Source organism: Oxyura jamaicensis, chromosome 14 (genome assembly GCF_011077185.1).
Source record: "Oxyura jamaicensis isolate SHBP4307 breed ruddy duck chromosome 14, BPBGC_Ojam_1.0, whole genome shotgun sequence".
Lineage (NCBI taxonomy): Eukaryota > Metazoa > Chordata > Aves > Anseriformes > Anatidae > Oxyura > Oxyura jamaicensis.
Genome location: NC_048906.1, coordinates 8,388,707 through 8,408,066, shown reverse-complemented (window position 1 = coordinate 8,408,066; position 19,360 = coordinate 8,388,707). Strand labels below are relative to the sequence as shown.

The following is a 19,360-nucleotide window of genomic DNA, read 5'->3' as shown; positions in this document are numbered from 1 at the left end:
AAAAAAATTTAAAAAAATAATTAAAAAAAAAAAAAAAAAAAGAGACAACCCAGTCTGAGGAAATAAACTTTTTTTTTTTTTTTTTTTTTTTTTTAAGGAAAATCTTATTTTCAACCTCAGTCAATAGGCAGTTATGATATTCATTCCTTTCATCCTCTTCCAAAGCCCAGGTATTAGATTGCATTTGCGAATGGGAATGGTTGGCTAGAGAAATCTCATATTCTGCAACAATGGTGCACACATGCAGCGTCATCAATCAACTCATCAAAAATGAATGTCTCTTTGTGCTTCTTAGCAAACCCAAAGCCATTCAATGAAACAAACAACAAAAAACAGAGCTTCACTTTCCTCAGCCTACAGAGTGAACAATTGTAAACTCCCCAGGAACACAACATAACATGCTCAATCATCAGGACCAAAAATCTGGACAAATTCCAGCAAGTCAAGACAAATTCCTAGTTTTAGGCGGAACACAGATTACATGATTTTAAAAGATATATGTTACTCCATTTGCTTTTACTAAGCAAAGCAGGGCAAAGGAGGAGATTGTTAAAAATGTAACGTTTAAATGAACGATCTGTCCCAGAGAGAGTAAACACTACGTGTACCACATATGAAACCTCATCCTGTTGACCTCCACTTGCATAATTAGTGCTGCAGATTTCAGGAGGGTTACATTCAGTGATGTGAACTGCATGCTTGGTGAAAATGCTCAGAATAAGAATCTCATTATATGGTGTGTGGAGATTGTATGGAAGAAAAGCACCATGGAAGCAGGCACTGATGTTACTCATGTAGCTCACATGACATGTTTAAGATACACAGCAAGAAACAGAGACACTATCAGTAGCTTTTTTACAACTTACACAAAGCCCTAAATGATTACTCATATAAAGATGTTTTATAAATCAGAAATGTGTTTAATGAAAACATCAAAAAGTTTAATGAGTTGAAAATGGTTTAAAGTAACAGTGCAATGTTGTTACATTGGACACAATCAGTCCCAACGAGTGCCAAAACTATTTACACACACTGCACAAAACAGTGCAGCATCTATTACAGATGAGCACTATGGGTTTTCTTCCAGTGCGTTATAATCCTGTAACAAGCAAAGTTAAATCTTGAGAATCTCAATCTTTAAGCTAATGTTCATCCCCTTTTGCTGAATAATGATCAGTGCCCATTTTAGGCTACTGCAAGGAGACGAATGATGGAAATTACACTTTGCTATTAGAGGAACCAAGACAGCAAATGTGCTAATATAAATGCGTAATGACTTTATGGTCTTCACGTATGCAACGGACAAAAAAGCTTATTACAAAATTTCATATCTGAAGTAGAAGCTGTGACAAATAAGGTGATAGGGCATTGGAAAAACAAGAGAAGAACAATGAATGAGCTGTGCCTGCCCACAGAAATTACACTATCCTCGCACTGTTGGAAGGGCTAAAATGTTCTAACGCTAAAATGACTTGCAGCTAATGACTGAAGATTTTTTCCTACCTAACCGTAATTTCCTTTATGGTGACATGGTAGAAGATTTACTTATTTGTATCTAATTTGTATAACAGGTTTCTAAATGACTGTCATAACATGGTAAAAACACTGACTATACAGAAAGAAAATTAATCATCAGTGAAATATATTCATTTTCTTATTGAAACTGGTTATGCTCAATAAATCTCTTTACGAGTACAGAATTAACTAGAAGGAAACATTCCAAAGGTAACTTCAGAATCCCTTCTACACATAGGCGGTTCTTACTCCAACTAGTGCATTTACTTTTTAGGATACCCAAAACATCTAAAAAAAAAAGTGGGGAAAGTTAAGACAATGCTGTAAACCATGGGGACCAGTTTCAAGAAGCAGGAGGTCATGTGGAAAGTTACTCAAAACTCATCCTCAAACAATGTCTCCCAATTTGGAAACAATGATCAGTCCTTTAAATGAGGATCATGTTAATTTTCCACTACCCTACCACTTACAAATGATGATACACATGCACTAACTTGGTTTTAATACTAGCTCTGTTTATTCACTGCTCTCCAAAGACCTGGAGGGTAATGAATTAAGTGCAAGTATCTCCAGTTCTAAGATATTTTCCAGTTTTCTGGTTACTTTATTCATGTCATGTAACCCTCATGTGATTGAGCTATTCTAGGACAGTCTGTTTCCATGGAGATTGTGCTGCATGGGTAAGCAGTCATATTGTCAGCCCATCATTTGTTTCCTCTTCCTATTTGGAAGCATTTGCAAAGGGAGGGTTAATACATTTGGAGTATTTTGCCCTGCTTGAAGGAGTAGTCTCTTTAAGAAAGAGGGAAACACAGAAATTCAGAGATGTTCAACTCAGGAGCTTTCCCAAGTTTCTGCCATCTGTGAAATTACTTTTGGGAGCGCTGATGGAAATAAACAGTAGTTCTCTTAGAAAGCTCCAATGTAGCTACAGTATAAAACAAGAAATCTCTAAGATTGCTGACAGGTATTCTTGGTGTGCAATCACATTCTCATCACATGTCAGCAAGTCATGCTGAACAGTAAATGCTTTCTACATCAAACCTTTCAAACTGGGCTTTCTCCAAATGAGGAAGCTTCTCCTTGTCACTGCTATAGATACAGCCACGTTTGCAACCAGTTTACTACATACTTCTGCCTGACCAGGTAAGAACTGGCAACATTAATATGCAAGCCCCAAGATGATACCAGCCCAAATCCTCTTGCTAGCACTGTTACTCAGCACTGAACCCACACATGGTATGTAGACGAGGGAAAACTGCATTACAACACTGAAGTTTTAGCTTTAGCTGAAACCACAGACTCAATAAGTAAAAGGGAAAACTATAAAGCCCTTGTTTCCCGAAAAGTTGTTTAGAAAAAGCAAAATATATCAGTATGGGATTCTTGTTAAAATAGTGCCTTCCTCAAGCCTGTGTTGTGGGTGGAGAGGCAGAAGCCCTTGTGTCTCAATTTTACTACACAATCTTGTCTCTGCTCATTATTCCCAGTAGCTACATAAATCAGTGACTGCAGGAGAGTAGTATTTTTACCTCTTTATGTCTAGATTAGCTCTCAGCAAAGTTATGCAACCTCTCGGCAGTAACAATAGCGCTCTGTTTGACTGGCACCTCACTCCTACTACCACCAGAGAGCTACAGCGATAGTAATGCAGAAGTGTCACAGAAACATTCCAGCACAGACACAGTCAGCGACACCAACGTATCTCTGGCAGAGTTGAATGAAACTGTTAATACAGGAGGAAATCAGCTTTTTTTTGTCCCCAGATCCCCCGCCAAAATCAGATTGCAGTACGACTGGCTGAGCCAACATACCTGGACCCGAGAGCAATCACAAGCTCATAAAACGAATTGAGGAGCTTTAGGTATATCAGGCATAAGCAGCAAATATACAGTAGGACGGCTTGCAAATCCAGCCCTCAATTTTCAGTCTAAAATCTGTTCTCAGTTACCAAGCACAAACTGCTGTTTGCAGCAGAGTGAAGTCCCCTGTTCTATCGGGTATAGGGGACAGTGCAAGAACTGGTACAGAAATGGCAGACACGGAGCTGCCCCAGCGGTACAAAGTACAATTGCAAGCAACTGAGCAGAAAGAGAAAAATCTCACAGTTGTCATCAAAAAGTTGTCATGGTTAAAAATCAGCGAGACTCAAGAGTTGAAGCCTTCTGACCAAAGACTGCAAATCTCTTACTTAGTCAAATACATACTGCTGGGTACTGTTAGAGAATATCTTTATCAGGTATAAATCTGTACCCATGCAAAGGTTTATGTTATTTATGGTTAGATGTATTGTCTGATCCCCTTTTTGCAGTCCTAACATTAATCAACTGATACAGGAGGATGCATCCGATCTCAGAAAAGGAAAACAGCCCAGTAAATAAAAGCACTAGTAGCACAAATAGTAACCTGCTCTGCCACACGCAGGCAGAAGACTGGTTCACTGTAGCATTTCCAAAGAAAACCGCCCCCACCACCAAGTGTTGTGGAGAGATGGTAGCGAGCGAGGAATTAATCACAACACGGGATCTCTGCCAGCTCCTTTTGATCAGATTTGAAGAATGAGCTTTAAGACTGATAACAGAGCAGCAACAGCCAAGCCAAGATCAGACTACTGAGGAGATGTATTTCTAGAATAATAATTAATAGTGCAATTGCACTTTGTACGCAAAAACACAACCCTGGTTTGGATTTACCCTGTGTTGGAATAACCCACGTAATGCTCACAGCTACAGAAAGCATGACCCCACTCCAAAAGGCGTAGGAAAATGTGTTTTCATTTAGAAATACTTTGCAATGCTGAATGTTATATGAAATAATCTTTCAGCTGTCCTAGGTGCTCACCTTGTCCTTTGGTCAGACACTGTATATCCTCTGTGCCTAAATGCCTATGACTATAAAGTCTGGTCTTATGCTACTGTCAACCAATGACACCAATTGATGTTTTTTCTGTGCTTTGCTAATTCTCAAACTGTCTCTCTTCATGTCACAGCCTCATGACGGAGAGGTTCCCTTCACCTGATGGCTCTGATGCAGTGAGACAACACTCAGCACCCACGTCCCCGGCTGGTAAGCAGCACATAAAGCACTGCACAGGCTCCGTGCTCCAGCAACGAGAACCCACCGAGGTGTCGAGGTTCAGCGGGCAGGAAATCCTGTTAGCCTTGGGATAAACATTAGGTCAGGCGTAAACAAAGGGTTCACATAAGTGCTAAATCCCATCGCTCTTTGGCTTTGGGGAGAAGCGATATAGAGGGGGGGCTTTTTATTAAGGGAAAATTAAACCGCTGGTGGTGCTCAGACATCCTGAGCCGCGCTGCACCCCGACCTGGGGCTCCCAGCTTCCAGCTGAGGCCGGGACCGGGCAGAAAAGAGCAGCCAGGGGCCAGCAAAAGGCTTCTCCCCCGGGTCCCGGTCCCGTTGTCCGGCCCGGAGCACAGCGCCCGGTGCCGGGGGGCGCGGGGCTGGGCAGCCCCCGCCTGCAGCCGCTTCCCCGCTCCCCCTTAATCCTCCCGCACCGCCGCCGCCTCCTGCCCTCCCGCACCTAGCCCGCTCCTGCCCGCTCCCCTTCGGCCCCCCGCTCCTTTCTCTCTCCCCTTTCTCCTCCCAGACTCTCCCTGTCTCCCCCAGCCTGGCTCAAAGCCCCCTCCTCGCCAGCCCTTCCCGGCGGGTGCAGCCCCCTCCTCCGCCCCCCTCTGCTGCCCTATATCCACCCTAATCCCCCTGCCGGACTCCCTGCAGCCTGCTGTCTGCTGCCAGCCACCGGGATAATTCCGCGGGCACTGCTCGGGGCCGGCACCTCCGGGGGCCGGGAACCGCGGAATAGGGACCGGGGACCACTCACCCGCTGGCTGCTGCAGCCGAGGCCGGCGGGGCAGCTGTGTCCGCCTGCCCGCCGCAAGTCACATCCCGGAGCCTGCGAGCACCGAGCCCCCCCGGGGCTGCTCATGGAGCGCCTGAGCCACGGCACGGAGCGGTGCGCTGCCCGCCCTGCTCTGCACCCTCCGCCCCGCTGCGCTACGACCCGGCGGCCAGCCCCCTCCCACCGCCCCGCCCCGGCACGGCTCGGCTCGGCTCGGCGCGTATCCACCTCCACGGGCACCGGCACGGCACGGCTCGCCCCCAGCCCGGACGGACTGCTGCTGCGAGGTGCAGGGACCGCAGGGCGCGGGGAGCGGGCACCGTGCACAGCCAGGCGTGCGGTCCTGCGCGCCCCGGTGCTGTGCGGACGGGGTACGAGAAATACGGGCTGCAAACCCATCCCGGCACGTCGGCTGCGTGTGCACACCTCCGGCTGGTTTGAGGATGGCAGGGGAGGGAGGCTTTGCAGCTCCGTGGCAGCTGGGGGGTTTGCGAAATATTGGAAATATTCACCCTATCTGCCTCCAGTGCACGTGTCCAACCTGCTGCTACATTAGACGTTCAGAAGAAAGAAATTGTATTGAGCAAGCGACATTTTCCAGGTTGCTTATGCAGCACGATTCAAGGAATAGGCCCTGTGAGCTCATGGGGCCCCGCAAAGGCAACGCTCAGAGCCGGTCGGTGCCTCCCAGCTCGCACCAAGCAGCTCATATCCCCCTTCCAAGCTTCTGCACAGCCCAGCTCTGGGAAAGCTGCAACACCTCCGAAAGCAGGTGCTGTATTCACAGGACAGGGCTTCCTGCAGACTTCAGAAGGAGTTATTTGTAGCAGGGAAAGACAGCTTCAGTTGGTGATGTTCATTGAATAGCAGAAACTTGTCTGCCTTTTAAGCCTTTAGAGTACATCTGCGCGACGCCCCTGTGACTGGCAGCCGCCCTGTGCTGTGCGTCAGTGTTTTGGTGCTTTTAAACTGCTAATGGGAAACTGGCAGACACAAGTGCAGTGGTGTTGTCAGCAGGGAGCGATGGACACTCGTCCTTCCTGACTGCAGGTAGCGTGCTGTGCATCTTGACAGGCTTCCATATCCAGAGCCTTTCAAAGGGAAACTGCTGAAATGTGTTCTCCAACACAGATCTGTAACCTTTAAACAGCCTCATGCTAACATGCATGGGTTCATTTAGATGTCACTTGTTATGTCCTGGGGGGTTACCTGAACTTCTCAGGGTAGCTGACGTGCAGTAAATCAGATGGTGCTGTTGCAATGCGATTCCCTGTGTTCCGGCTGGGCAGCAGGAGGTAACAGAAGGAGGTAACAGCAGGAGGTAACAGCTGCAACAGAACAATTTCACGTTTCTGCTCTTTTCTCCCTTGCTGATTCTGGATTTTAGGCACTGGCAGTATTTGAGTCACATGTAAGCAATAATACCCTGCCCTTGCATCAGTCGATATCTACATGCTATACAAAGTAAACGGGGAAAATTTTACAGAAACTGAGGCAGTGAGGCAGTGAAGTGGCTGTGAGCTGCCCAAAGTCACTCGGCAGCCTGGCAGGAGAGTAAAAAGTACCGATTCACCAGCTCCGCCTGTACCCCAGCTCCAGCTTGGGAGTGTGAGCCAGTACCCGTGTACTACAGCAACAAGCAAAGACCTTCTTGTATATAAAGAAACACACAGAGTTCTCTGTACCGCGCTGGATACAGCGAGGTAGACCAGAGGGGAGGATGAATCACAAGAATTCATGTGATAAAGGTCTTGGCCCGCTCACAATGGAGCAATGTACTGAGCCCTTCAGCAAATGCAAATTTTTGTCATTGTTCCCTTCTCTCTGTATGTCCCTACCACAACTCCTGGTACCAGTAAAGGAAATGGCCTCCTCCATTTGCCTTTTACTGGCAGAAGAGGGAAGATAATGCTCCTCTCAACAATTACTGGTGGAACATTAACAAATAAGCCTGATTTCTCTCCCAGTGAAGCATTTTGTTTTAGTATTAGCTGCCATGAAACTGTGAAGGAGAGAACACAGAATTACCAAAGACTATTGTAGAGTAGTTGAACTAAGCCATAGCTCCCTTTGTGCTACTTTCTTCTGGTAGTTAACTTTAAAAATATGTTCTGTAAATATGCTTTTATTAAGGGGAAAAGAATTTTCATCAGTCAACCACCAGCTCATCAGCAAGTTCAGCGTTTCCTTCCCCCAAGAGAACGAGAAGGTAGAAGGGAGGAGTAGTTGCTGTGAGCCAGGTGGGCTGTAGGAATTCCCTGGTTGTACGTGGTGCTCTCAGCTCATACCACCACTTCGTAGGACTGCCCGTGAAGTGCACCCTGCTGTGGGGTGCCATGCAATACTTCCCAGAGCAGAAGATTTAAAAAGAAGTTAACTCATTGCTTTTGTCTGTCTCTGAAAGACTGATAAAACCACGTAATACTTACTTTTCTTTACACCGGGCATATATTATGCTCAACTTAAACCAAACCAAACCAAACCAAACTACAACACTGCTTTTCAGTAACTTTGTTCTTCCTATATTCTACAACACATACATAATAATTACCTGATTTTTACCTTTTTTCAATATTTGACTTCCAGCTTATGACAATATGTAAACAGAGAGCCTGTGTGACATTGCATGTCCCCAGATTTTTCTCTTCTGCAGCAGTGCTTTTAGCAGTATGTGACAGCAGAGAGCGAGAGTGCATTACAGCAGCCCTGAGTGGATGGCACTCACCTATCAACAAATGCCAAACCTGTATTGCCACAACCTGTCATCCTCGTTTCAGAATTTCTTCTGTCTCCCAACCCGAGATAAAGGCAATTTCTATCCTTTTCTCTTCTTCTCTTCAGCAAGCCAGGAAGGTGTCATGCTTCCTGAAAAGCTGTCAAGCAGTATTTCACCAGCAGCTTTCTTGTTGTGCAGCAAGTCCTGCAGAACCTGTACACGTGGTAGAGTGATTTTATGGCTCCTACCAGCAGGAGACCATGCTTGTGCCAGTGTAATTTAAGCAGAATATTTCATTACAAGATCAGTGGTAGGTACATGGAAATGAAGGGGATTGTTAAATCAGCATATATTTTTTTTTAATTATGGGAGCGTGTAGAGGCCGCAGGCAGACACAGGACTGCACCATGCGAGATGAAGCCAGCCCTGTCCTGAGCACAGTTCAGTCTATGAAGCAACCTCCTTTCTAGCAGACTTTGGAAGAAGACCCTGAGACAATCCACGTGGCTTAATCACAGGGTGACCAGGCTGCAGTATCACTTCCTAGATGTTCAGATGCCCCAGTGATGAACAAAACTGAAGAGAAGAAGGAGATACTGGATGGATTTTCCCCAACCATTGGTATGTGGTTGATTTACACCATTTCTGACCCACAAGCAGAGAGGTACTTTTCATTACACAAATCCCTGCAGCATGATTAATTGGCCAAATACTTGCCCTGCTTTTTATCAGGGCAAGATACAAATCCTGATGCTATCATTGATTAGCAGCATCAAGGAGACAGCAAGATTTGTGTGGCCACTGCAGGATGATTTCTCCATAACTACAGAGGGTTTCACACATTGCTCCTTGCACTGCCAAGGCAGAGTCTGCTGTCCATGGGACTCTGTTAAATTTAGAGAGGAGAAGAGGAGAATGGGAAATGAAACAAGAAAGGAATTTTGAAATCAATTGGAAGCAAAAGATGGATGACGGTAAGGAGATGGACACACAGAGGAGAAAGAATTACTGAAACATTAAAGATAAATGTAATCCAACACAACTTGTATTCATGGCACAAAAGAAAGGTGCACTCAGCATGGATAGTGTGGGCAAAAGGCCATGGTGTTGGATGTCACATCCACATTCAGATCCCAATTGCACCTGTTTTTCAACTTGGATTGGACAAACCAAGGTAACAACACACTTTTTGTAGCATTGCACCTACCCATCACTTGTCTTGACTTGCAGTATACATAAAGACAGTGAGTGTTCACCACTTAGCAGTCAGCTCTGAACACCAGGGCAAGAGAGCAGCAATGCAGGCAAGGTTTACAAGACAGTCAATATGATGTTTGTTTGTTTTCTCAACACATTTATTTACTACATGAGTGATGAATAAAATGCTGCAAAGAAACATGGATAAGTTAAAACTGAGTGCACCTGTCAGAATTTGATTAATGCACAATTCAGATCAAGATCTTATGTGGCACCAGGCATAGGTGTTTAAAAATCTCTTATTTGTACACCTTCAAATCCTCGTTTCACAAAGAAAAGCTGCCATAGATATTTAAATAAGTACATCTCTGTTTTGTGGAATTGTGAAGTTACACGCTGTCTGAGGCTCCAGCTAGACAGACCTCTCAAGCTGGCCAAAACTTTCAGTTTTTAAAAGTTTGTACTTGACCTTTGCTCAGGCAAAGTCCCAGTTCTGTTAAAATAGATCTGATCAGACAAAGGATGTGTGCCTTTCTGTTTCTGGCCTGAGAACATTGCCTTAAAATTGCTTATCTTGGGGAGCTAGTGACCCTTGCCAGAACTGGTAATTTCTGCTTGACACCATAGAGCTTCTTTCTGGAGATTAGTTGTGGGTGCTGGTGGGTGTAGTGGGGTGTCTCAGAGTGCCAGCTTTATGTTAGGAAGTAAATGAAATGGTCGTGGAATAGAAAACCTCACTCTGCCCATGGGTTCTCATTTTTCCCTTTACTCACCCATCATGGTTCTTATCAATCCATTCAAACAATTTTTTGATTCCTTTGGATTTTAAACAAGGTGCAGCCATTTCAGCAAGTAATGCGCATGGTGGCTAAATGAACAAAGAGAATATTTTCTTAGCATTTGCTACAAAGGTTGTCTTGGTCACTGCAAGCAGTTGTGTTGTAGACACATGACTGTGTTCATAGGAGGAGTTTGTGTTCCAGACACCAGCCCTGCCTAGGGCTGCTGCAAAGAAATTGTTGCAGCCACCTAAAATGCACATACAGGTTTTCTACATGCCGTTCTCTCACGTTGAAGGTATCAGCTGGTGTGACTGTGCCAGCTTGAATGTGCTTATGTTTTAAGTGAGATTGATTTTTAAGATTTTTTTAAAAATTATTATTTATATATGATAGCCCTGAACCTACACTGAGATGTAAAGGTATTTTTTTTCTGAATGCAGCTAAGAATCGTGTTACTGCCTCATCTACAGTACCATTAATGTCTCCTTTTTGACCACACTCAAGAGCTTTGCTGACCTTCCTTTTACTGGCATGTTAGCTGAAAAATATTGCCTCTTGTTGTGGACTGTCTATATGTATAAGCATAAATAAATAACATTTACATTCTGACAGAACAGGGAACAACAACCCCGCTTTGTGAGCTGCCCAGCTTTTTTTCTGTTGGAAAGACTGTCACCTACTGGCCACCGAGATGCTCTCCAGCATCTCAGGAACAGTGGCTGATGAGGGAAAGATCCAGCTTTGTGTTCCAAATGTCACTACTGAGATGGTCCTGCTTTATCTAACCCTAAACAGAGTAGTAATTCTGTGAATGGAGCTAGATTAAGATCCCAAAAGTCTTCCTGTTTTGTAAAATGTCCAGGTTTCATGGAGTTATATTGCAAAGGAAACGAAGATCTCATCACAGTGGGGGAAAAATCTCATCCTAGTAAGCTTAATGAGAGCAACCAGTAGTTTCAAAATAAGCCATAACCAACACTCAAGGGAAAGGCAAAATCAACCAAACAAATCCAGCTATTCTGCCTGCGGTGGATTTTCATTGTGTTCGGTCATGGATGCAACAGGAAAGGGCCAAATCTCAGTATTGCCCTGCAGAGTTCAACGGGAATTAGAAGACCTTTACAGAAGATCTGTTCTGTAGGTCTTACAGAGAAGGAGGAGAATTGCTCTAAAAAGCTCTTTTAGCCCTGTCTCATATCCTAGCCCCTCTCTCATATCTGTTTTCACTGGTGGCTCATTTTCTGCCAGTCTTTGGGCCAGAACCTCAGCCTCTGTAAACAAGAGGGTCTGAGTTCATGGCTGGACTATGGGACTGGGGTGTGCTTGGAGGACCCTGCTTCTCCCCAGACCTGAGAGCAGGTATGTACTGCCTGAAAGATGCTCTTCAGGTTTTTCTTCTGTTTTAGACACGGAAATGAGTTGTTGAGCTGAACAGCATGTGCTGAACTGCAAAACTGCCTCTTTACCATTTATTCTGATGGAGCGTCCCTCTGCATAGCTCCTTCTAAAACCTGTATATTTTCTTATATGTACTTGAGCTGTATTGCTGGCATTCTGCAGGGTTGCTGATAGGAAAGGGAAGCTACTGCCATCGAGGCAGTTTCGTGGCAACTATCCTCAGCTCACGGGGTGTTACACAAGGGTATTGCTGCCTGAAAGCACATCTAAAGTAACCCTCAAGTTCACCGCTGTATGTCATACTGAAACTTTAAAGAGGATGTTTTTCATATGCCTCTTAGTCTGCATCGCTAAAAAATAGATTTCTGGTACTTTAGAAACACTTTTTGACCATGTCTGGAGTAAACTTGTAGTGATGAATATGTTCAAATCGGCCATATGTACATACATATATATATATTGTGTGTGTGTGAAATGGGTACATTATTTCCCTTCACTTCATTCCTGTGCTTGGAAGCTTACAAACTTTAGTTGTTGTCAGAGAACACTGGGCGCCTGGACGTCTCTCCTGTGAAAGAAAGTGGGAGGTTTAAAAAAAATCCACAAAACATTACAGAGGTTAGAGTCTGAAATTCCCCTGAATTCAGTGAAAAGGGTCATTTCAAAGATTTTAGGATCAGATTTCAAATGCTTTTCATGAGAGGCTTTGGTCTGGAGGATGCTGTCTCAGTTTCCCTCCCCATACAGGAAGGATAATGATATTTTCCTTCCCTCTAAGTTACTTCTCTGCCCATTACTTGTGCTCTGTTGTAAAAGAGTAAAACACTTCAAGGCCATGCAGTATTGAGATGGCTTAGAAACCTCTGGCTGGCAGCCAAGGAGACCCTGGAGCCAGCTCTCACAAACGTCAGCTGTGAGCAGCCCCAGCCTTTCCCATTTCATTGAGAACACAAGCCTTTGCCTGAAATGCTCTCTTTTTTCAAATTTATGAATGCAAAACTAGAAAAATCCCTCTGGCTTCCTTGTCTGTGATCCACCCACACTTCTCAGTAAATAATTTCCTTAAAGCTGGTGATGTCTTTATTCAGGCAGAGGATGGCTTGGAGTGCCGTCTGTGTGAGTGCTGTGGAGGCTGAGGAGGGCTGCCTCTCCAGAGGCCATCACGCAGCCTCTTCAGCCCCGTCTATCACTTTGTCACATGGAGATGTTCTCTCACCACTGGAGAAATATTTCCTTTAAAACTACTCATTTCCTGGTGGATTTACTTTGTACCCAGACACAACACAAATTCATGTTGTTGGGGGGTAAATAAAGGGCAAGGAAGATTCCAGCCCCCAAAATGTATCCTATGAGTTTTACCACTGCACTGCACACTCATTGTAATGGTGCTTGCTGTGTGTTTTATTGAGGGCTGAGTCATAAGCAGATCTTACTGCTTTGGAAAGGAAGGAAATGGAGTTTGGGCAAAAACATTACAAGTCTTGAATCCAGCAAACAGAGACTGTTCAAGCTGTGAAAACACGATGATGTATCTTAACAACTGGGAGAACTGAAGGTCAAAAAGAAATTCCGCATGCTGCGTTACAGATTAAAATTTATCTGGACTCTGATTTTTCTGGTGACAGGGCCATCGCAGTGAGAAGGGCAGATCCTGCTCCCGTCCCTCCCCTCAAAAAAAAAAAAAAAAAAAAAAAAAAGTCCTGGAGTTAGCTGGAGTTAGTAGAGCTCCCTCCTGGCTCCTGGCTCTCATATTTCTGTGTTACAATGATAAACATTTCCTTACCTCTTGGGGCTGATTTTTGCACAGTTGTGGCTGGGACTTGGTAGAGGCAAAGCATTTTTGACTGAGGATGTTGGGGAGGGTGCGAGAAGCTCTTCTGTTAGGGCAGCACCTCTGTGGGTCATATGAAGGTCCCTTTGCAGATGCCCCTAGAGCTCTGCCCTGGGCTGGGGAGGAGCCCCACAAGCTGAGCTGTGCAGCTTGGAAGAAGGTGCTGACTGTGGGGCAAAATCAGCACAGCATCCACCCCCTTGTTAGGAATCATCTCCATCTCATGTCACGAGTAGGACAAGTAGGACTGGTCTGTAGCATAGTGCAAGAGTTGATTCAAAGAGTGATCTTTCACATCCTTTGTAACAAACAAACTACTTTTTTATTATTTTCTTTTTCTTTTTTCTTTTTTTCCACTCTTCTCTTATGTTTGTGTTCCTTAAGGCAGAGACTGGATCAGGTGTTACCTTCATTGCCCTTTCTCTGGGGTGCTACTGAGCACATTCAGAGGGAGGATATGAGAGATGAGCAGGGGAGCAAACACCAAGAGTACAGCCCAGCAGCAGGAACGGCTCGGGCACAAAGATAAACTGCACAGAGAAATGAGGAGAAGGCAGCTGGGCTCAGGGCTCCCTGGGGATCCACGTGGACAGGCACAACTGGCTGCAGCTCAGAACATCCCTGACTTGCAGCCAAGTCTTGAAATAGGATTTGCAGAGAGCTGTGTGTTCAGTCACTGATAGTTTGACTTTGAGTTTGTTCGGAAAGTTAAGTTTTTTGATTTTTTTCAGATAAAACCTGGCTGTTGAAGTTCAGAACCTTTTTGGTTTTCTTCAGAAAACCCACCATGGAGAAGTTTAGATGTATCTGATTCAAAGCTCTGGACAAGCTGGGTCCTTCCACCCCCTTTTCTGGTGCAGGATACCACTGCTGTTACATTCTCAGATGTAGTTAAAGACCAGAGACATTCCTGTGGCAGGATCTCTTTATAGGAGCCACAGGCGTGCTCATGAGAGGTGGCTCAAGAGTGTCCCCCCTGCATCCCAGGCAGGACTTCATAGTCCATCCTCTGCCTCCCCTGGACTTGGTAGGGTCATGGTTTGCTGCAGTCAGTCAGCAAAAGTGAAGAGCCTGAGGCCCTTCCTCCTTAGATATCTGCCCAGGACTCAGCAGAGTGAGTCGGAATTGTGTGGTCTCCTACACTGAACTCCAGCATGCCGGGGCTCCTCGCAGGTTATAAGACCCAGCGCTCCCCTGTCCCCAGCTCAGGTCCTAACCAGCAGTGCCTGGGACCTTCCCTCCTGGGAGCACTGGGTCTGTGTCTGCAGCGCTGAGATGCCTGGTTTGAGCAGTTTCACTGTGCTGTGAGCTGAGCTGTTGCTGCATTACTTCAGGGGAACATTTTGGGGGACACCACTCCTGTGCCTGGGAGCACTGCTTGCAGACAGCCCGCTGCTTCTTCTAAAGAGTCACTCCCAGTACCATGAGGCACAGCCAGACCAGTGCAGTTATTCATCAGATTATTATTAGAAAAGATACCTGTCAAATACAGCTGTGAAAATGTGGCCTTTTTCTTTTCCTCCCCTCCCCTTGGCCATCTGGTGTTCCTCCTAAATGCTAGGTACAGAGGAATTTTATTTCGTTAAGGTTCAGGGTCGGGCTACAAATCTGGCCAATGTTCAAAGGGGCTTTGGAGAACATCTGATGTTTCTGAGAGTCCTGGCCATAAAGGGTCACATTGGTCCAGTTTCTAGTATGGGTTTTGTATTGCAGAAGGGAGGAATAAAAGGCCCATCTTTAGGATAAAAGGAATTGAACAGGAATAAAATTATAAATTTAGTTTTAGAAATATTAGTAGTGCAGTTTCATGAACCTGACTTTAAAGAATGATACCCAAATAGGCAGTGCACAAGCAGAAGGTTTCTGGTTTATATCAGATGTGTGCACACAGGCTGTCTCTGTAGCATCCCTAGACTTGAGGCATTTATTGGCCTGTGTACCCCAGATTCATACTGATTGCAGCTGGATCTCAGGACCAGGAGCTCTGCAGTGGGGCAGAAGTTGGGCTGCTGCAAACCGGGAGATCAGGATATTTAAGTGCCTGTAAGATATCTTGATTTTGCAAATATTTATACAAGTAGCATTGCATTTAGTTAGCAAGCCCCATAGGTGTCATGGCACTTCAAGTGTTTCCAAACCCTGACTTTACATCTTAGTAAACTGAAGAGTCCCATTTCTGATTTTGGGCAAGAGGCTTTCAGATGTCCTTGTATTGCAAATACAGGCCCAGGTGCTGCACACAGCTATGTACAGACATAATATTTGTACTTCCCTAGTCTGGCAGGTGAATTTGTATATCCATATGGGGAAAAAAAAAAAAAAATCTAGGTTTAACCACTATTTTGTTAATGCTGGGGGGAAGGTTATTTTCATTTGCCTGTTGTTTATCATTGTAACATCAGAAGATAAAGGTCTTTAGTGAGCAGGATGAAATGTTGCTTTGTTTTACTCCTTACAGTGTTGTATTTGGCTGGAGAGCTGATGCTGTAAGAGTGAAAAAGCATGTAAATAACTTGTTTATCATCAGATGGGTGCTTTGTGCTGTAACAGGCTGTGCTGTTGACTTGACCTAGCTTTACTTTCCTAGAATGTGGGAAGCTGACAAAGATAGCTGAGGAAGACTTCTAACACAGGCAGCTTTTGATTTGAAAAAAGTGCAGCTCCACAAAGAATCACAATGCTTTGATCTTGTGGTATTGATTACATGAGAAAGGAAAGGAAGGTGGGAAGTGGAGATATTAAAATAAAATGCCCAAGTGCAGGTTTAAAGATACCACAGCAAAATTTAAGAGCAGTGTTGAGTAAGCAAGTAGGATTTGTGGGGTAATCAGGGAAGCTGGTGATTAGCAACAAAAGATGGCTACTTTGTTTGTTAAAAGGTTATCGTCTGTTCTTCATAAAGAGACTTTTTCATACTGAAATACATACAAAAAATGTGTGAATCAAACATTTTAACATAAACCAGAAAGTCAGTTCCTCTTCAGACTTTTTAAAATGTCTTAGAAATAAATTTTTCCTCAGTTCAAAAGCAGGACATTGAAATTCAATGGAGAAATTTTCTTTCTGGATGCATGAAAGCAAAATCTTAAAATAACTTTTTTTCAGGACCACAATTTCTCAAGTTTTGGCCAAAGTTGATACTTTTGGCCTTCACCAAACCATGCATTTTGTTTACTAAGTTATTTTTTTTAATTTACCTACTAATCCTGCTGTCAGCAGGAAGAGCGCATGATGTTTGTCATACTGAGGGACTGAGCACCTGTCCTGAAATCAGCAGGCTGTCTACCACCGAGACCTTCTGATGGCCCTGTTGGATGGTTCTGATGACTTACCCTTGGTTTCTGTAGCTGAGCACCCAGTGTGACTAAGACATTAGAGCAAGTTTATAGTTATGTCTCATGTAATTGCCTTTCTGCATGTTTGCACAAAGATATACTGATCCTGAATCCCAATTATGACTTCTGAGAATGTGGATGAGTGGTTCAGAGGCGAGGGAGAAAGAAGATGCTTTAAATCCCTCTTTGTTTCCCTCTGCTTGACAGACTCAGTGCAAGGCACACATTGTGCCTCTGCTCCCTTCCTCTCCTCAGTGAAACAAGATTAATACTGCTCCCCAGTGGGGCTGTTTGTGAGGCTTAATCTGGCCTTTATAAGCCTCAGTAGAGGAGGTTCCACAAGAGCACGATCACATTAGAAGAGTTATTGGGTTGGTTGGAAACTTCTTTTGCGGTGTGATCAGAAATGAATACATCTCTTAAATAGCCTCCCCTATGAAAGGAGTCCTCTCTGGGATGAGGAGAACATTAGTGCATGATTGTGTCCTGGGGGAGGTCTTAGGGCTGGGTTGCTGTCTCCATGTAGCTGTGCTGATGGAGCTGCTCCGTGAGGGGGACTCCTCATGAAAAGGGACACAGATCTGAGATCAGAGCTTGCAGCTCATGTCTGGGAGGCAAGATAGCCTGCCTCCATAGCACTTCTATGCTTTTTGAAAACAAGCGAGCCCTGTTGTCTCTCATATGAACAAATCCATACATTTTTTCTGTGAATATGACTAGGTATTTCCTGTGCTTGATCCTTCTTACCACTGCATTTCAGCACATGCAGTCTTCTGTAACAATGCTGTGCTTTTGGGAGCAGAGGCGTGGAGGAGCTGCAGGAATTCAGGACACTTTCAGGAGAGAAGCATGGTTTGGCTTGTGCTGAGGTCTGCTTTGTGCACACGCTGTTGTACTTCCCTCCCCCTGACCAATGTTTTTTTTGTTTTAACTGAGACCTAGCATGAGAATATGATATGCTTTGGGAAAATGTAAGAGAAAATTTGATGCAGTATCTTGTCCCAGTGTTATCAGTAGAAGAAAATGCTTAGAGTAGTGCTTGGCCTGTTAGTCCTTCAGAATGTGACTGTCTTACTCCACAAAGTGTAACTTGTTAGGTAAAGTAACTGTCAAGATTATATTATCCTGAGCAATGGGCTTCTAAAGCTTCCAGCAGATTTCTTATCTCAGGCCACTGATAGTTTGCAGAAGTGTCTGGATGAAATATGTGCTGGCAGTCTCAACTGAAGCAGAAAAAGCCCGTACACTTTCCTCACTGTGAGGAAGGTTCTGGATGTACGCAAACCCCAGTAGCTGCACCTCCTGTCTCCAAACCTTCCAGCATGTACCGCTGGATCCTGTAATTTCTGCTGGGGTGATTGCACCAGTCAGGTGTTTGGGCCCACGCGGCCGGAGCAGACATTAGGGGTGAACATGGCTCCTGACAGGAGTGGTCCTGCCGTAGGCCGTGTGGCCAGCAGAATGATCCCTGAATCTTTTACTTACCTCCAGCAAGCATTTTAAGTGTGTGAGAAACTTAATTAATTAATGCTTGTGTGGCAGTGAGCTCTTAAGAGAAAAAAAGTGGGGATGGGGAGGGGAAGTGAATTTTCACTAGAGCTGGCAGAAAACTTTCTGTCAGAATACTGAGCAGTGTGGTTTCTGTCAGAGACAGAGCCAGGGTTAGGCCTGCTTCTCCTTAGCCATTTATCACCGCCAAGAAGTGGATTTTTGTCACAGCAGCACTCCATCCAGAGCCAGAAACCAGCCATGTGGATCCCTGCGCCTCAGGTAGGGCTGTCAGTCGGAGGTTAGCTGGGTTGTGCTACCTGAAACACAGCAGTTTTCCTGAATGTGATGACTTTTCCAGCATCTAAATTAATTATTTGTATTTAGTTCTACTCCAAACACATCCTTTTAGTTTTTGAAAAAGGAAAATTATAAAAAAATATATTTAAAAAATCTCTGCTTGGAGCAGTGCTTCTCCAGGCCTAGCCACCCCCAGCCCTATTCAGATCAAAGCAGGAGAAAGCCACCATCTCTTCACTTCTCTGTCAGTTCTCCGCTCTGTGGAGCCAGCCTCTACAAAAGCAGATTTATTTCAGTTGTCGCAATACTCAGTGACCTTCAGTACTGAGCTGGAAAAGTCATTCCTGTGAGTAAATGATTACTAACTGACTGGCCTCTATCTGGTGACTCCATGGTCACCATCGTTTTCCCTAATACAATCCGTGATCATTGCCTGAGAGAAAATTAAAACAATTTCCATCCAAAAAGACCATCATTAGCTGGACTGATGTCAGCAGGGCCTCAGAACTCCAAGACTTTGACATCATCTCATAAATTAAGATGATGTTCAGGCCAGGCAACACTCTAGCAGTCTACGTGGCCATTAAAGGGCTGTGATAATGAGCCTCGTAAAATGAAATGCTGACTATAAAAAGGAGGAAACAACTGCTTGCCTTCAGCACTCAGAAACATGCATGAGGGCTCTCAGCCAAAATCAGTGTAACAGATGTAGTCAGATCCCAGCTCCTTTTAGCATAAACCTGGAGTTAGCAGCTTTGCAGTTTCTGATGCTAGGGGTGAGAAGAGACACCTGCCTACCACACATGTGAAGCAGTGGCAGACTAAGGAGATGAAGAGAAAAAAAAAACACAAAGTATTACTGTCAGAGTGAAGTAAGGTTGCAGTGACTGCTTACGTGGAGTAAATGTCTCTTAGCTTTGCGAACAAACCATGACCTTT

The 19,360-nt window shown here is 44.6% G+C and overlaps 2 protein-coding genes across 7 annotated transcripts in view; one reads left to right on the top strand and one right to left on the bottom strand.

Moving 5' to 3' along the window:
* The window catches only part of GPRC5B (G protein-coupled receptor class C group 5 member B), a 16,527-nt gene extending 10,990 nt beyond the window's left edge, over positions 1 to 5,537 (bottom strand). Inside the window, exon 1 of one of the 3 annotated variants that reach the window (XM_035339190.1) lies at positions 5,357 to 5,537. The gene's annotated coding sequence lies outside the window, so the exon portion shown is untranslated. Of the gene's footprint in view, positions 1 to 3,329; positions 3,464 to 5,356 lie in introns of those variants that run through there. The other 2 variants (XM_035339189.1, XM_035339191.1) reach the window with 2 other exon arrangements.
* Positions 1 to 19,360, top strand: part of IQCK (IQ motif containing K) — a 183,673-nt gene that overhangs the window by 55,906 nt on the left and 108,407 nt on the right. For all 4 annotated transcript variants that reach the window (XR_004754539.1, XR_004754541.1, XR_004754540.1 and 1 more), the window contains exon 9: positions 4,505 to 4,581. The gene's annotated coding sequence lies outside the window, so the exon portion shown is untranslated. The remainder of the gene's footprint in view (positions 1 to 4,504; positions 4,582 to 19,360) is intronic.